The 18,137-nt window shown below is 41.5% G+C and overlaps 1 long non-coding RNA gene across 4 annotated transcripts in view; it reads right to left on the bottom strand.

Moving 5' to 3' along the window:
* The window catches only part of LOC116663237, a 303,510-nt gene that overhangs the window by 126,282 nt on the left and 159,091 nt on the right, over positions 1-18,137 (bottom strand). For all 4 annotated transcript variants that reach the window (XR_004319442.1, XR_004319440.1, XR_004319443.1 and 1 more), the window contains one exon: positions 5,122-5,319. This is a non-coding gene — a long non-coding RNA (uncharacterized LOC116663237). The remainder of the gene's footprint in view (positions 1-5,121; positions 5,320-18,137) is intronic.

Genomic DNA, 18,137 nt, shown 5'->3' with positions numbered 1-18,137 from the left:
TAAATAATAATAAAATAGAACAATTATATATTATATATATATATATAATATACTGTAATAAAAGTTTTGTGAATGTAGTCTCTTGCTCTCTTTCAAAATACTTTATTGTAGAAACTCAATGCCTTCTCCATGTTAACTAAGCACTTGTCATGCACTGTGACAGTAACTCTGGCAGTTTGAGGTGCTACAGCAAAACCAGCATGAATTTCCTTTTTCTTCTTCACAATTTCACAGACAGAAGACGTGTTCTTACGTAGATCTGAGCAGCCTCAGCGTATGATGTTTTTCTTTCCTTATTAAGTTGAGAACTTTTACTTTCTCACCGAAAGTAAGCACTTTACAGCTTCTCTTTGGCGTATCTAGACTGCCAGCATCACTACTCTTGTGCTTTGGGGCCATAAATAAGTAAAATAGAGGTAACTCAAACACAAGCACTGTGGTACTGTGACAGTCAACCTGATAACCAAGAGGGCTAATAAGTGACTAGCAGGCTGGATATACTGGACAAAGGGATGACCCATGTCCCAGGGAGGACAAAGTGAGAGGGGAGATTTCATCACAATACTCAGAATGGTGTGCAATTTTAAATTATGAATTATTTATTTCTGGAATTTTTCATTTAATATTTTCAGGCTGTGGTTGACCATGGGTAACTGAAACCATAGAAAGCAAAACTGTGGATAAGGGGGGAACACTTTAATTCCAAAATGCACATTTTTCTCACAGCATCTACCACGTTGTACTATAATTGCATATTTACTTATTTCTCTTTCTCATTGGACTATGAGCACCAGGTAGGCAGGGACTGTATTTTGCTCTTTTCTGTATTCCCAGTTCCCAGCAGACAGGCGCACTTTTGGTGATCAACACATGAGTTAGGGAAACCAAGATGAAAAAGGGAATGATATCACAGATGGGAAAAGGAATAAAGATGAAAGGAGATCAAAGGAGGAAGAGAAAGGATAACGGAAGGAAAGATAGGAAAAATGAAAAAAGGAAGGAAAGAAGGAAAGAAAGGAAGGGAAAGGAAGAAAGACTAGAAGGGGAAAGAGGAGGAAGCAAGGAAGAGAAAGAGCAAAGAAAGAAGGATGGTTGATCTTTCATCTCTTTATTCAGAAGAAGCCAACCTCAGGAGGCCCTTCTTTACAGGTTGAAAATACCATTAGATGAGTTTCTCAGCATCGGGTAACTCTTTTGAAAGTCGAAAATGCAGAGTTGAAATAAAAAATAATAAAGCTAAGTATACAAGAATGAAATAATAAATTCAGAATGTTCCAAAGGCACCATTCCAGAGAGAGAAGTTTCATGTTATTTCACTATAGTCTCATCCATGGAAGGGGGCGGTATGGTTTGACCTAGGGTTCAAGGGCTCTATTTTCTACTTAGACCTTTGTCAAAGACTAATTTCTTCAACCAATCTTCATCAATTTCATGTCAACACCACTCAGTAGAGTATGTTGTATGACCTGTGGACGCTATCTGTCAGTATTAACCAACTTGGAAACTAATCCAAAGCACAGAGATAAAGAATCCCAGAATCCGTTGCGTAACAGGAGCTACCTGCCTGTACTTATGAATCCGGTGGGATTTTCAGAGTTGGAGGACAATTCTTTTTAAATTGAATTTTCAAAAACTCTGAACAATCCTATCAGAGTTTGGGTTTCCCAGTCATACCAAGAAGTTTTATTTATTTTCGTTGCATCTGCTTTTTCTTTAAAACCACAGATTTGAAATTGTTTTCTCCCTTGCTTAAAAACCTATCCTTGGCTCACAAGCCTATTAGCCAAAACGCAAAGAATACCCTCTTTGCAATTTGATACTAAACCATAATTTGGACTTTATCTCCTACTGTTTTCTTTCTTGCACCAAACATTCTCACAAAGTGGCCTCTCTAACATGTTATTAAAAATACCAGTATGCTTTTTTTTCATATCATTTCCTCTTCCTGGAAAGTTCCCTTTTCTTTCTCTACCTACAGAATACCCTTCAATGTTTACCTTTTCCAAAGGCAGTTTGGCTTAATGTACTTGGGGGTATAAACTGTGGAATCAGTTAGCCCAGGTTTTGAAACTTCTTCATCATCATTGAATACTCTTAGGAGATTTATAGAAACTCTAGCATCAGATTGTTTCCCTCCAAAATGGTGATAATAATACCTCAGAGAGTTTTTATTACCCCAAATAATGGGGGAAAAAACAGAGAGTTGCTGTCATGATCCAATAAAATAATATCTTTAAAGATCCAACACAGCGTCTTGAAAATAGTGTGTAATGTTGTATTCCTTATCACCACTATCACCATCACCAGTATCTCAAGGTTGTTGGGTTGAATAGAATAATTCAAGTACAGGCATTAGCAGTGGGTTTAGCACTAAGAGATTGATGATAATAGTTACAATCACCATTAGTAATAATTCTCATTATTATGATACTTAATAAACTCCATTTGCTATTAATCAACAACCTTCCTCTGTTACTCTTACAGATATTAGCTATACCTACCTTTAGCATGGTATGCATCATAACATTACGTAACTACCTGTGTAAGTATCCCCTGTAGTCTGTGACTCACTCAGTAACAGTCCTTGTCCAAGTTGGCCATGTACCCCTAGAGTTCAGTACCAAATGTGCGCTTAGCAGATAAAGGTTAAATGAATGAACAGAGTTAACGTCCACAATAAGCCATCTCTGCTGTTTTTTGTTTTCTTTTGCTTTTGGCTGTTTACAACCTATACCATTTATGTGCTAAATGGCTGTCCAAAGTGAAAGGTGTAGTGTATGAGCACTAGAAGGGGACAGAGGGCTCAAATCATTGGCCTTAGTAGCACCATATCTCAAACTGAACTAAGAGTCATCTAGAACTTCCAAATACCCCCAGAAAGTCCCTGATTGCAGCTAGAAGGGTGATTTTGGAGAGACTTGGAGTGTACCCATGAGTCTGCTCCAAGTACTTATTAGCAGTTCTGGAATGAGTTCATAGCAACTCACCACAGGTCATTAAATGATTTCTTTAGCATTTCAAGATTTGGAGCCACCATCCTGCTCCATGGAAAATTTTAGAGGAAATTAGATTATGGTTGGGAACATTGGCCAGATAGATGAAAGTGAAATAAGTGTATTTAATAAATACTCAGCTTTGTGGCTGCTAGAAGCAGTCCACGTTTCATCTTCTACAAAAAAAGGGGAACATATTAACTCTTTGAAAACCTCACTGGAACTAGCCTCCAGGTTTAGGTCCATGTTGCATACCCAAATAAAAATGAGGCTCCAGCATAATGCACAATAAGGTATTTTTTAAGTGCCCACCAAATAAGGTAAATACCACACAAATCTTAGATTTTTCACTTCCTGCCTAAACTCAGTATATTATACTCAAGAAGGAATACATTACTGGATTTAGTAAGGGATTTGGCATCAGGCAGACTTGATTTCAAATCTCAGCTTCTGATGCTTGCATAAATTACTTTGCCTATTTTTCTGACCAATAAAATGGGAACAGTGCTGTTCATAACATGATGAGGAATAACTGTGCTATGCTGGTGAAAATGCTTATCAATGCTTAGCATGTAGATGTTCAATAAATATCAGTTTCCTTCTCACTTCCCCTTGGCTCTTAACTCTTTTCCTAAAAATAAGGTCTTACAAGTCTGTGCTATGGAGAATCTAAATATATTCCAACCCACTTCTACATTAGTTCATTAAAAAGTAAAGACAAATTCCACACAATAGAAGAATATCATTCATGTAGACCCATCCCTGGCTTCAGTGGCAATTCTTTCTCAGAAATAGAAGATTGTACAGAGTAGTTGATACACATGGATTAGGCACCTCTCTAAGGAGCATTGGTATCTGAATATAAGCATTTTAAATCACAAGGGATTATTCACTTTCCAAAAGTCAACTCTACGAAAGGATAAACCACATGACTCACTTTAATGGTGCATTTCCCAGGTGGCTGGAAAGGAAGATTTAATTAAAAAAAAAAAAAAACACTACGTAACTTTCAAGAATTAAGTCCTCACATGAAACAAAAAAATACTTTTATGAGGATATCTAAAATAAAGCCTACAAGGTTGACTAAGTGACAAAAAAAGGGCATGCCAGTTGATGAGACATAGTCCCCTGATGAAAAGCTTTTAGTTTGCCTGGTTAGTGTTAAGGAAGGACAGACTTGTTATTTCTACAAATGAAGTTATTTACATGTGCTAGTGAGGGTGGAGATACAGAAATTGGAAATCATAGTTACGAATTGTCTCTCCTGTGCACCGAGTCTAATCTATGTGTGACCTCATTGAATTCTCCCAACAACCAGGTAAGACAGGTGTCATTATCATCATTACTATTTTGAATATTATCATTTGACAGAGAATGGAATATTGAGAAGTCACAAGCACCCAGCTGGTAAATACTCGTCCCAAGATGCAAACACATTCCTGCCCTGCTCCAATACACATATCCTCTCCTGTGCCACACTGCATCTCACTGCACGGGGCCAAATGACAGGATTTAAATACAAGCTCTCTAGATGTCCAGATGATGGACGTATTATTGTCATTTGGGAATTAAGGAAAAATCTGTAGGGATATGGCATCTGAACTGGGCTAAAAAGAAAGGGAAAATGTAAAAGCACAAAATTTAAAATTTTCAACCATATTCCCAGGAGCCAGTTTAGGTGAGATCATAGATCCTGAACTTCAGCCAACAAAAAACCTAGATTCATTGGCTGGACTTGAGTTCCAGGAATATTCCAAGACTATCAAATAAAAATCATCATTTTTGAGGGAAACGCCGGTTTAGTGGCAAATTAATCTGTTAAAATGTAAGGGGAGGGGAGGAATGCATCATGTTAGCAATTCATTTCTAGTGGCCTTTAATAGACAATGAAGTTTTCCATGTCTCTAGAAACTGTTCTTCTCACACAGATATATTGGCAGTAACATCAAGTCTTCAGCCAAAGGAAAGAGACTGGCCAGACCTCATTAAGCTGCGATTTCAATTAAACATCATAAAGGAAGAGAGCTGACAGCAAGTAGGTTACAATAACAGGAAAACATTCACCACAGGGCAAGCAGCTCAGTCTTCATGTTCTGTCTTGTGCCTGGCTAGTCAAAGAAACCCTTACCTTCGACAAAGTTGAGGCACGTTGCCTGTCAGAGAGGCCCAGAGTCAGGCAGTATCCGAGTTAGTTCGTGAGAGTGCCGACCTTCTCTCAGCTTCAGCCACCAACCAGGACTCCAGGGCATCCGAGAATCCAACAGCAGGTTCCTGCCTCGGAGGCACAAGAGTCCGATGTAGGACATCTTCTCTTCTTTTTTAACCTCTGTAGTATAAAAGTAAAGAAAAATCAATAAGCATTAATAAAAATAACTAGAAATGAGGAAACTGAACATAAGGTCATGAGGATAGAAGAAAGAAGATGTCAGAGCAAGAGTAGGTATTTCTTTGATGGAGTGTAAGAAGAAATCAAGGAAAATGAGACATGCATAAGACAAAAGAAGACAAACCAATGTCTATGCTCCGAAACAGAACTCTTATCTGTTAACCAGAGAGCTAAGATATAAGGAGTGTGTGAACCAGGAGACAGTGTGGGGCTAAACTCTGTTATGTGCCGGCATGGAATTATCATGGATGGCATTAGGGTCTCCAAACCTTGGTGAAGACACAGTGTAGCAAAATGGTCGAGAGTACGTGACTTGGCATCAGACAGGACAGGATGAAAATCGCCATTTAACACCTATGCACACTTAAGTAGGTTATTTTAGCCCCATAAACTCCAGTTTTCTTATCTCTAAACTGAGAATAGCACTACCTGTCTCATATGATTTTTGAAAATTTTATGTAATATTGTGTATACAAAGTGCTTAGCACAGTGTCGAGCATGCAGGAAGCCACTAATTTAATTATTATTAATAAAGTGATTTGTGGACGTGGTTGATAGACTTCCTTGATTTACCTGGGAATTTCACTATCGGCCATTGCTAAGATGAGCAGACTAAATGAAGGACATCCAGTTTTTTTTGTTTTTTTTTTTCTACCTAAGAATCCCATTTATTACTTTGAGAGCAAATATAGCACAGCTAATGGGCCTCAAAAAACAACTATTTTACATTTGGAAAAGTGTGCATTTTGGCAATAAAAGTAAAGTGCAGACCAAGATAGAATATGGCTTTTAAGTTCTAGCAAGGATGAGAAAAACAGCAGGTGGAAGGGTTTGGTAGAGAAGAGTTATCTAGATCAAAATTAGAATGTCAACAAAGACAGTAACGCTAGCACAAATCCCCCTCAAAAAATTTTAAGTACAAGAAAAAAACTATAGGCTGCAAAAATCTGAATTAAAAAAATCTTAAGCAAAATACTACCACGTTAAACCTAGTACTGTTCTAAGCCTGACCAGCAAGCATCATGGCCTAAATAGAATTTATCACAGAAAGACAGATATGCGTCACTAAGAAAAAAAAATTATCAAAGTATGATTATTCAACATATGATCAATTTAAAAGAGAAAACGGATGTCTCAGTAGATACATAAAATGTGCAATGAAATTCAACATTTATTTAGGATACAATTCTTAGAAAATTATCAACAGCAGGAAACTTTCGTCTTTAATCTAATAATAAGTAGCGATCCAAAAACCTGCACATATAAAACTTAACGATAAAATTTAGAAGTATTTCTATTAAAGTCAAGAAAAGATAATAGCACAGGCCCCATAATGCACCATTACTAGTCAACCAGATGTCCTAACTGGGCAACAAAACAAGAAAAACAAAGGTGGCATGAGAATTGGAAGCTGTAATTACGTATTTACAGATTATAAGATTATCAATATAGTAAACCAAGAAAAGCTGTAAATGAACTAATGGAGCAACTATGAGAGTTCAGAAGGGCTGATTAACATGCAAAAGTGCATACATATCAGTTAGAGTGTGATGTAAGCATAGTCACCAAGGCAAAAATAATCAAAGTTGTTCATAAATAAAATTTTAAAACACATACGTGTAAAACCTTGTACAGAACATTATAAAATGTTCTTAAGAAACATAAGAGAAGACAAAATAGATGGAGATCTATACCATTTCCATGGATGGAGATGTTAAAAATCACAAAGCAATTAATTTGATCCAAATCATTAATATATTCAATGACATTGCAAATAAAATCTCAACAAGATTTTTTTCTTTACAACTCTGCACACTTATTCTAAAATCCACCTGGGTATGCAAACGCAAAAGATAAACCAAGCTGATTCTGGAAGAAAAATAAAGGAGGTAGCACTTAAGTATGTGTCTATTAAGACATTCACATTTTAAAGCTATTGAAATTAAAACAGTATTACTGAAACAGGAGGAGAACGGTCAGTGGAACAGAATTTGAATCAAATACATGTGAGAAGCTGGCATAAGACAGAGGTAGCATTATAAATCAGCGAAAGGAAAAAGAAAACATAAATGGCAAGATTTTTCCATTTGAAACTCACATCTCCCATGAAAATAATTAAACAGAACCATAAATGAGGAAAATGTTTAATTAGGAGAAAATCTAGAATAATAATTTTTGAATGGGAGAAAAGAACCAGATTTCTTAGCAAACTCTCAAATCAGTAGTTTACAGGACAGCACTGATAAAACTGACTACATCCAAAATTCAACTGTTCTCTGCAAAACATACTAAAGAAAAAAAGGACAGGTTTAGAAAAGATATTTATAATGAGTAAAACCAACACGAATTAGAATCCTGACTAGGTCGAGAAATTATATGCCAGTTTAAACAAATCAACAATATAACTTAAAAGTGGGCAAACGATGGGAGCAGACAATTCAGAAGGGTCAGTGAACTAAGGAAAAGATGATTCCCTTCACTAGTGATAAAGGAAATGCAAATTAAAACAAGAGCGAAACACCATTTCACACCAAACAGCTTGACAGGCATTACAGGGTCTGTCAACACCAACTGCTGGTAAAGACATGAGAAAACGGAACTCTCACACCCTGCTGGTGGGAGTGTAAATTAGTACAATCACTTTGGAGAGAAACTGGCTGAGGATAATAAAATTGAAAATGTGCATATTCAGTGACTTAGCCGTTGTGCTTTACAGAAATGCCTGCTCACATGAACGAGGGCATCCTGGATGCTCTCTGTAGCATTGTTTATTTGTCATGGAGAAAAATTGTAAACAACCTTCATGTCCTTCAATAGGGAGCAGGCAAAGAAACTGGTATATTCATACAATTCACTGTAATAAAAAAAAAAAACTAAATGAATTAATTAGACCTACGTGGAAAGACATGGATGGATCTCAAGAATACAACATTGAGTAGAAAGAGGGGGAAAAGCAAATTATCAAAAAGTATCTTGTATGAAATCATTATGTAAAAAGGATTTTTTTTTAAAAAACAGCAACTCCATGTATTGCCTGTTATTACATTTCATGATAAACACAGAAAATAGGGGCTGCAAAATTCGTGCTGGAAATCGCCTCAAAGGGAGGGGGATCTCAGAGGAAAAAAAAGAGCATCACCTTCATCTGCAATGTTCTATTCTTTTTAAATAAACCAATTTATGGTGACTCCACTTTAACAGTTGGGGAGGGCTTCCAAGAGAAAGTCTGACTTCTCCACAAGAATGTAAGCAATAGAAGGAAGAGAGTAATTTTGGTTTGTTTGTTTTTCTTTCTGTTCTCAGATTACAGAAGGCACCTAATCACTGCTGGGTCTCCACTTACATGTATTGAAACCCAGGGTGTTTATAGTTTTTAAGCAGAGGGAAATGCAGAGAGATATTAGATACCAGCCAAGTTTCCAGAAAGCTCAAAATTCATCACTAGACATCACACGCATGCAGGCACACACACACACAACTTGTGCACAATCACAACAGTGAGTGGCCACAAGCCATAGAGTTAAGGTTCTTCCAAGGCTACAGAGGGCTGTCACCTTGTTCCCTCAATCGGGGATGGGTTTGCACGACTGGTCAGCACTGTCCCAGGCAAAGAGATGCTTCAAGTCACTCCACTCACTTGCCTTCTCGAGTCTACCTGAATGCTCTCCAGACTTTTATTTGGTCCTTCACTCAAGAAACATTTAATACATTTACCAGGCTTTCTAGTAGGTATCTTAGATACACGTGCTCTCTGTTTTAATCCTCAGAATTGCCCTACGTGGTCAGTATTTTAACATCGTTTTATAGGTAAGAAAGTTACAACACGTTGCAGTTAGTGTCTTCTCCACATTCACACAGTTAGTTCGTAATTGGTGTAACTGGAATTCAAGCCTGGGTTTGAATGACCCCACAGTTAAGCTCTGAAATGAGACCTGGGAATACAGCTGATGAACCAGGTTCCTCAGCCAGCGTTTCATTCAGAGCGTTATGCTAGACACCATGGAAAGAATTAGAAATAAATCAGATGTGGTTTCTGCTTCAGAACAGATTGGGGTCCAGCAGTGGGCTTACATCATCAGAGAAATAAGAACCCTCTGTATACAGCGAGGTTATAATTAAACCATTCTATGGGATCTCCAGGCTGGAAAAGGTGGTACACATTTTTTCATCTTTGTACGTAAGTCTTCTACTCCAGGCCTTTGCCGTTCTCACCAGATTCCCACATCCCTTTTGGATTTGGGAGCCAAGAACTGATCACAGCCTTGCAGTGAGGGAAAGACCCATACTGTCTCGCTCCAGCCAAAAGTTCTCATGTGTGGTGTAAGGGAATCCCCTTCTTGGTCTAGCCTGGAGGTCTCCGTGCAATTAATACTGTTTGCAAGTTGCAAGAAGTAACACCTAAAGCCTCCCTATTGATGGCCAAGCCCCAGTGAACTTCTCAGATGTGCTGGATTATTTTTCCTCATGTGTCCACATGCAGTATCTGCTGAGTTCATCAGCAGCAGGAAGTGGGATCAGTGAAAACACCAAGAGAGAGTGTAGGGGATGTGGCCTGTGAGTAGAGCTGGAAGAATAAAACCCAATTTCTCAGTATGTTCTGTCTACAGAACTTTGATTTTAAAGAAGTGAGGTTTTTTTTTTTTTTCTGCATTGACTACCACAGTTGGAAAAAAAAATAACCAACCTTCCATTCCAATGAACCACAGAAGCAATTTATAACAGATTACCCTGGTAGGAAATTAACCATATGTCCTGAAAAAACATGGCAAGGAGTTGCCTCAATTTGTGTGAGGGGCAATCATCCTGGCTTCCTCCCCCTGTGTGGGGCGGTGGTGGGGAAGGGCGCGGGGGCAGGCAGTGAGACACGCTGTGGTTACTGGCATGCAGTGGCGGTGACTGTGGAGGCCCCTCCAAACTCCAGATGCCAGCTTGCATCTGCAGAGTCAGCAGGAAGGACAAAGAACTAGGGAAAAAGTTCATTGAGATGGTTGAGCTATAAGAATCCTCATGGATCTCCTGACCCACAGGTCTCCAAACCTGTTGGACAGCAACTTTAGCTGGGAAATTTTTAAAACAGTGATTCCTGGAGTACACATCAGACATGCTGAATCAGAGTTGACAATCACGAGGCTACAGACGCCTGTTAAACAGTCCCTTCATGTCCTAGAACTGGAGAAGCAAGAGCTAAAGAAAGATCATGATTTGCCCACAGACAACAGCAACATTTGTCAGAAGCCAGAGGATCAGACTCCAGCCCAGAACTCCCTGACTGAAGTCTCTCTTCTCTCTAAACTCTTCACCTCCACCTCCTCCACTGCTCCAGTCTCAAGGAATGGTCCCACCAAGCCCCCAGAGCTCAAATCAGACACTTGGATGCTACTATCACTCTGTTTCACCCTCCACATGAAAACCATGCTCACTCTGGCTAATTTTACCAGTTCATAGTGGTCAAATGGATGCCTTCCCCCTTCCCACCACACTTCTCCATGTCACCCACCACCGTCTCTCACATGAACTACTGCAAGAGCCTCCTAACTCGGATCTCTGCCTCTGGTTTGGCCACTCTGTCCACGCTCCACACTGAAGCTAAGGGGAGCTTTGTAAAGCGCTGAAGCGTGGGTCTGATCTCGTCGCTCCCCTGTATAACACCTTTCAATGGCTTCCAAAGAATGAAGACTTTAAGACTTTGACCAGCTTTCATAACTGACCTCATTTTTTTTTTTTTTTTTTTTTTTTTTTTTGCTATTCCCCAACTCACCTTACATCTCCTGCAACACAAAACTTCTATTCCCTTCTGGGTGCCATTCAGTTTCATTCCTTCACTCATGAATTCCTTCTCAAGTGCCTTTATCCTCATCCTCTCTCTCTGACTGCCCCCCCACACACACACACACTCTAATATATTCCATGGCTTCACTCTACAAGGCTTAAAGTCTCTAAGTGCCCCCCATGAGAAGTCTCAAGAATGAAACACATGACCTGGTATTGTAAGTACTTAAAAGTGTTTTTTTTTTTTTAGGACCAAATCACCTTCTCCTGAACTAGACTGATGGACCTAATCCCTAATTAGTAATTCCTATTTACTCTCCATGCAAACCACTTCCTGTGAAATGTGATTTTGAGAGACCTCAGTAACCCAGCCAATCCTTGGCCACCTGAAGTAATCAGCGCAGCCCAGGTCCTTCGCCCTCCCTAGATGCCCAGTGCTCTGTAAGCTACATTCCAGGTTCATGAGCAGTGCCCTAGCATTGGACAAATCATACCTCCCACCTGACTAGACATTCACCTTTGTGCAGTTATTGAACCTTCACGAACACCTTGAGAGGGAGATGTTACTGTTCTCAGTTTTACATTTGAAGAAATAGGCTTGGAGAGAGCAGTACCTAAGAGTACACAGCCACTGCAGAATAGAGCTAAAACTCGAATCAGATCTGTGTCCCCAAAGAGTGAGTCCTGCCAGTTAGCATCACACCTCTCTGGCTAGTGCATCGCTGGTCACTGGAAAATCAGAAAACAAAGGAGAACTTTAACAAATAAACCAACATGTCTCCCACCCTAGGACACTTTAAAGGGTTTAGCCTAAAACACCAATAAGTGTCCTTCTTTCTTCCAGTGCCTGGGTTCTATCGGGCTGATACGCAGTAAGGGAAGGGGACACAAATTCAAGCTGGCACATTTCTTACAAAGAAGCTCGCCCACGTAGGTCACATAATGAATGCCCCTGGGTAACGAGGATCCCAAGCAGCCGTGTTGAGAGAACCTTCTTGATCAGCCATATATGCTCATTCAGTCATGAAGAAGGCAAAGGTTATTTTCAACTGCAATTCATCTGACCCTCCCCAGCCTTTCCCTCTCTTTGCTGTTGGTACCATCCCCACATACAGCCCATCCCCACAGTTACAAAGACTCCACACTCAGTGCACTAATATAATCTGAAGTCATAAATTTGCCAATCTCTTACTTTTTGATCTTTGGTGAGAAAAAAAATTAACATTTTGAAACATTTTTATATGCAAAATTAGAATACACATATTCTCCTTAATTCTTTAAAAAAATTAAAATACCAAGAATTGAGGACCATGGAGGGAAGTAAGTACCTTAACGCACGGATGGTGAGGATTCCACACAACCGTTCTAGAGGGTGACTTGACAATACCTAGAAAAATCTAGAGAAGTGTATACACTTTGACTTAGCAGTTCTATTTCTGGGGATTTTCTAAACTAGGGATATCAAACCATGGGGCCACAGGCCAAATCCAGCTGGCTAACTTTGTAAAGTTTTCCTGGAACACAGGCAGACCCATTCTGCTACATGTCATCTATGGCTGACGGTGTTACAAGGGCAGAGTTGAGACGTTCCAACAGAGATCACATGACCCACAAAACCCAAAATATTTACTATCTGGACGTTTATGGTAGAAGTTTGCTGACTGTTGCTACAAGGTCATGAAAACATCACAGGGCCACTGCTGGTTCGGGTCCTTGCGTGGGCCACCCATGTGCTTCTTCTCAGGACAGGCCTTCCACACCTTGGCCCCAAGCCTGTGGGCCATAATGTCCTTGGGTTTTCAGACCCAGAGGTCTCCAAGCTCAGCTTGTTCTGCACCATCTGGAGCCAAAGGGCCAAAGCACTGCCGGGGGTGCCGAGCTCAGGGCTCACCTGCCTGCCCGTGATGCACGGCCTTCTTCCCAGCCTAGAACTCCTCACAGGGGTCCTATTTTTCCCTTCCATTTAGATACTTAGAAATAAAAGTTCTCATTTTCCTTCCTTTCCTGAGCAATTTGAGAGAATCCAGATCACCATAACAGACAAACATAAGATCTGCGAAGCTGGTTTCCTCTCACAAGGAGCCCCGATTGCCTCTGGTGGCAGAGCTCTCCTTCCATTCGGGGAAAGGGAGCCGCATTCTTGCCTCAAAAGTGAATCATCATCCTAACTTACCCATCATAGCTTCTGCCTCTTTTTTCACCAGAAGAAACAAAAATGCTAAGTACTTAACATGGCACCCTGCTCTATGTATGTATTCATTTTATAATTGAACAAGCAATAAGGCTATTTCAGAAATCTAATAAAAAAAGACAAGTCTAATTCACAAGGGGTTCTTAGGACCAGTTAAGATTATGCAGACAACTGGCTTTCATAAACTGTAACATGATTTATAAATACAGAGTGAAATTATTATGAATAAAATGAGATATTCTAAAACAAGTGGGGATTATTTGTGTTCAAAAGTTATCTTTATAACCTGCCATAAATTTCATTTAAAGAATTAAGCTCACCCAAAAGCAAATCCCACAAAAGGAATAAACCATATATACAAATAAATGTGTATATATGCATCATTTTCTCCCCTAAAGATGTCTTATGAGACTTTAACAGATAAAACAGATGAAAACAAGGCTGTTCTTTCAAACATAGCCTTCCTAAGTATCCCCAGATTTACTGAACATCTCAGAAAGGACGCTTGAGTTCTGCAGAATTAACAAAAAGAGAGAACCACCAGTTCTATAAATTATGGAAAGCTGACACGGGGAGAAAACTTAGGGACTATTTTGAGCCCCTTCCTCATTCCCCAGATCAAGAACTCATTGCAAAAGGAAAGCAGTGCTCCACTCACAGTCACAGAGAGCTCACTGGTCAATGGAATGAGATTCAAACTTACATCATCTGCCTCCAGAAGTAGACTCTTCCCCACCCCCTTTCCCTCCCCTCCCACTCCCCAAAAAGGAAAAAGCAGAAACATTCCTGAGATGTAAAGTGAGATCCACCTGGAGAAGAATGAAATGATTTTAGGTCAATAAAGGGAAGGGCGACTACCTGACCCTCCTGAGAGCTTTTAAGAGACCAGGTCGCCCTCCTCTGAGCAGGAGGCAACCGGCACATGCAGAGCTGCCAGGCCCTCACACCGTTCATCACTCCCTTCTGAACCACTTTCCAGACATATGCTGGACTCCACTTCCTGACAGGTTGTATACTGTTTCCGTCTCTGAGCTCAGGGCTCATTTTTCTCCCATTTATGGCCCTGCCTTACTCCTTGGCTAAACACTAACCACACTCCTCCCGCTCTGCCTGATCCAGCCCAGGCCATGGGCACCGGCACACTCGTCCCCTATGGGTGGTCCTGCCAAGATCGTTACCCTCCCAGCAGGACTGTCAGGACTGACTGCAGGCTGATCCTGCAAGACCAAAGCCCTCCACTGAGTGAAGGAGAGGCTCAGGCTTCTTGCCTCCCTCCCCAGGAGCACCCATTTACTGAATTTTGCCCTCACAACTGGAGGGTCAGCACCTATGGTGTCACCAGATGATTCACACAACACACGTAAACTGGGGCACCTCCCACTCTGCTGGCAAGATCTGCCCTCACATTAATTTAATATCACTTGGCACTTACGAAAGATCTTTCAGCCCTAAAATTGACTCAGAAGCACATGTTAATTGACTAGACTTGCCGGCTCCAGATATTTTCACTCTACCTCCCAGGCCTCTGGGTGTTTATCCAAGATACACCCATGCTCTGTGCACAAAGTTCAGACTCTGACTTGGAGAGCAGATGAGGGCTCAGGGCATCCCAGGGTACCCAGCTTGCCATCTGGACCCCAAGAGATGGTCTGAGCCACAGGACTCCCTCTAGCTGAGTCTCGAAGGAGCCCTGTTTCCAGGAGTCTCAGAGAAACAGAGACAGATAGAATTTTAAATTCAGAACGATTGTGTTTCAAAATCCAGAACACCCACTGGAAAAAATACATAATCTCCAAGCCCCAGGTACTTAATAGGCAAAACAGGAATGGTAATACCTGAATGAGCTGATATTAGGTTGAAAGATAATCTGATGGCTTCAGGGCGATACCTGGCACCTAAGAACTGATACTTGGTGATCGTCTAATGTTTTATATGGCGTAACTTACAAAACTGTGAGTTGGGTCTAATTGCTACTGTCAGTTTAAGATGGGGAAACTGAGGCACAGAGAGATTGAGTAACACGGATTTGAGCCTGGACAGCCTGGCCTGTGACCTCTGAGGATAGTGGTTCTCCAGGAACGGCAGTGCCAACATCACCGTCGTACCAAGGAGAGTGGTCAGCCCTTCTGACGTAGAGATCGGTGAGGACGCACCCCGTTCCCTGCTGCCCTATGCCTGGCCCCTCGGTGATTTTCTTAAATTTGAACAAACAAAATTTCACATGGGTTTTACATTTTCTAAAAATAATCATAATAAACTATCAGAAAGATAGTGGGGTTTTTTTTTCTTCCTGTTTTCAGTAGTTTTGGGCCATCTGTACGAAGAGAAAAGTCCTGGAAATGGGCAACCTGCTTTTGTTGAGCCCCAGCTGTGCTCTCCTTTCCTGCCTCCTCTGTGGAAACTGTTTTCTCACCTGCAAAAATAGGATCATTGCATCTTAACTCAAGGGGGTGCTGGAAAGGAAAAAGACGATGTTAAGTTTCTCTGTTAACTCAGAAGTTCTCAGATTCCTTTAGCGGTGTGACTTGTGACAACTTCTGAGTGATTTACTGAGACCTATGTCCGTTTGGAGGGAAGTGGGCATAAACTCTCCACCCCACAGGGTCCTGAATTTACCCAAGCTCCCCAAACACTTGGCAGTTCTGTCTCTTTCTCCCTTGTGGCAGAAACGTTACAGCCGTTAACTTGTTCAGTTAACCTGTTTGGCGGAACTAACTACTGCCAGATTCTGTGTGAGGCTATGAAAACACCAAGATGAATAAAACACAAACCCTGTGCGGGAACACCCCCACCATGTGACACACGCAATGGTGGCCGAACTGCTTGGGAAATAGAGTGAATAATCGTGAAGGGAGTCAGGACAAATTTCAAGAAGGCAAACTTCCAGGCTGGATTTTAATGATTGAGTATGTTGGATGAGGGTTTGGGGATCATAGTGAGGGCTGTGCTGGGCTTTCCGAGCAGAAGCAACTGAGCACAGGAAGGTAGGTATGCATGAAGCATCACGATGTAATGAGACAGCCGCTAACACCTCTGTCTGTTAGAGTTAACCACAGCTGGGGGTGGGGCGATGCTAGGCGGGCAGAGCTGGATCTGGAAGGGCCTTGGATGCCCAAACTCACCAGCTTGGAATTCCATTTCCTTCTGTGTTCAGGATGTACAGACATGCTACCTTGCCTGGATCATGGCCCTCTGAACCCTAGGAGCTCCTGGCCCTCTCATACCTGGTTCTCTGACAAGACACAGTCTCCCCTCCACCAAGTCACCTTCATCCAGGCCCTGAGTGGGGTCTGCCCCTCCCCTCAGCACCCCCAGCACCCCCTCCCGCAAGGTACCTGAAGTGCTTACGGCAGCAGAAAGCAGGTGCTCCCCAGAGCAGTGGAAAAATAAGCTGCTGAAAGGTTTATTTCCCTGCTCAGAATATTTTTACAAAGCAAATCCACAAAGCTTGTCACCACACACTCAACTATTTTTAAGCTTCCTGAACAGATCTTCTGGATAGGCCTTTGGGGACAGTAAGTGGCGGCAGGGAGGTGGGAGTTGCTCTTGGCTTTGGGTAGGCTGGGTCTTCTGGGAGCCCTGGGTTTGGTTTGGCCAGGGGACACTTCTGGGGGAGGGAGCAGGGCTGAAGTGGAAGCAGTTACCCGCCTTGTCTGGAGTGCCTTATTCATCTTTTATGACCAACAGGGACCCCAACCCCTTGCCTTCCAAGGGAGCAGGGGCTGCCAAGAGAAATGAAGCTCAGGGTCCGCCTTCTTCAAGGCCACTGTGTCAGGGCCCCGGAAGGCGGACAAGGGGGCTTTAGCTGGTTTTGTGCCAGATGCGGGGCCTGGGTCATGACTCAGCCGAACAGATTGCTCTCTCTTCTCCCACACTGACCAAAGCCCCAGCCAGATGAGGCCGGTGGGCGGATGGCCGAAAAGCCAGTGAGGGCAGAGCTGTGTGGGTGACAGGGCATTCTCAGAGTTTCCAACAATGACGTTTCTCAGCTCCTGAGGTCGCAAAGCCCATCCAAACACAAGGTCAAGGGAATACGATCCAGGTTTTTCTGGGAACTCAGGTTGACTTTGTCACATCTGGTCTAAATAATGGGGAAGAGCAGTTGTTTATAAAAGACAAGAAGTAACAGAACATTCATCAGGCAAAGCAGGGGACCTCAGACTGAGTGGGCGCAGCACTTATAGTACAACAGTCCATGTGCCTGTTTAAACAGGGTTTACAAGATGTGGGCCATGTGTGCTCCTCCATATCACCTGGAGGGGTCTGACACCTACATGCTGCCGAGTGGATACCAGGATGCAGAGCTTCTGAACCCGAGCTAGGACTGTATATGTATGTATCACACAAAGTATGCTGAGAAAGTTTCAGAGAGTATGTCAAGTAACAGCAGTGCAAAGAGCACGGCTTCTCTGAAGCTCAGAAAGGTGATATAAGCTGCTGAATGAAACAAAACCTGTAAATGGCAAGGCCAAGCTTTCACACAAGCTGTGGTTTCTTCCCCCTTACTTATACTGTTCTCTTGACTCTTTTATTTTTTTTAGGTTGGCAGTTAAAAACTCTCTTTTTCTTCTTACCGAAGTACAGTCAGTTTACAATGTTGTGCCAATTTCTGGAGTACAGCATCATGTTTCAGTCATACGCATACATACATATATTTGTTTTCATATTCTTTTTCACAATAGGTTTCAACAAGATATTGAATATAGTTCCCTGTGCTATACAGAAGAAACTTGTCTATCTGTTTTATATATAGCAGTTAGTATCTATAAATCTTGAGCTCCCAATTTATCCCTTTCCA

The sequence above is a fragment of the Camelus ferus genome, chromosome 4, assembly GCF_009834535.1.
Source record: "Camelus ferus isolate YT-003-E chromosome 4, BCGSAC_Cfer_1.0, whole genome shotgun sequence".
Lineage (NCBI taxonomy): Eukaryota > Metazoa > Chordata > Mammalia > Artiodactyla > Camelidae > Camelus > Camelus ferus.
This window is presented reverse-complemented; position numbering and strand designations above follow the sequence as displayed.